At 42.3% G+C, this 968-nt stretch overlaps 1 protein-coding gene across 2 annotated transcripts in view; it reads left to right on the top strand.

Annotated features, from left to right (window-relative positions):
- pigg (phosphatidylinositol glycan anchor biosynthesis class G (EMM blood group)) overlaps positions 1–968 on the top strand; it is a 99,034-nt gene that overhangs the window by 93,352 nt on the left and 4,714 nt on the right. The gene's annotated exons all lie outside the window — the stretch shown is intronic.

The raw sequence follows: 968 nt of genomic DNA, 5'->3' as shown, positions 1-968 counted from the left end.
CCCAAACCAATGGGCTAGACAACTGTGATTTCCATTGTATCAGAGTTCTGTAACTTGACTGTTTTGCCAATTATCTCAGCCCTTGTCGCATGACCAATTAATGTTTTCCTGATGACTATCCAAAATTCTGGTATTACACCCCCCCCAATGATTATTGGTCCCCCTCGTGCCACCCCACTTAAAAAATCCTGGAATCGCCCCTGGACAAGGGATGGTATTTGTATAAAAAGAGTTAACCTGCCTCTGTTGTTTAAATGCCAGTAACATAACTGCATGGGAATATCTAAGGCTGCAGCCTTGTGATTAAAAAGGTCACTTCTTTATGTAAAAAAAGGTTTTCATTTTGTTAGCACAAAAGTCCCATTAAGGATGTGTATACCCACGCATGATCTTTGATCCCACATTTGAAATGATGTGTTTAACATTTCAGTAGCTCAGCCAGTCTGTGATTAAAAAGTTCTGCTCATCTCAAACAGTTTGTGCTGCGAGCGGCAGAGCCTAGCGATGGAAAAGTTGATTTGGTTTTGATTTGGCCCTCCAACGCTTTGGACCAGAACAGCTCCTGGCTGGCCTGACACTAGCTGTGGATATTAAAGTTCCTCAGAGAATGACTCTGCGATGTCGGCGGCCTCCCCAACCTTTCATTTAGCACTACAATGAGGTAAAAATGTTCCGTGTCCAAAAGTTTGACTCTTGACAAGACATTGTCAAAACCTCATCATGCACGCTTCCAAAGTGATTATAATGACCTCCATCATCTTCCCTGTAGCACCACAAGAGTAGAGTGGTTAGAAATGAAAAGTAAACCCGAGCTGTGATTGAAGCTACTCCATGGCAAGCTCTGCAAAGCTGTGGCAAAGGAAATTCCCTTTACAGTAACATATAAGAACTTAACACCTGTAAATGTATACAAGTTCAAATTCTGGCCTTAAATGTTACGTGTTGGTGGTAGTAGCTCAGTCCATAGG

This window comes from Etheostoma spectabile, unplaced genomic scaffold (assembly GCF_008692095.1).
Source record: "Etheostoma spectabile isolate EspeVRDwgs_2016 unplaced genomic scaffold, UIUC_Espe_1.0 scaffold273, whole genome shotgun sequence".
Taxonomy (NCBI): Eukaryota; Metazoa; Chordata; class Actinopteri; order Perciformes; family Percidae; genus Etheostoma; species Etheostoma spectabile.
The sequence above is the reverse complement of the archived record's forward strand: the minus strand, read 5'-3'. Positions and strand labels throughout refer to the sequence as shown.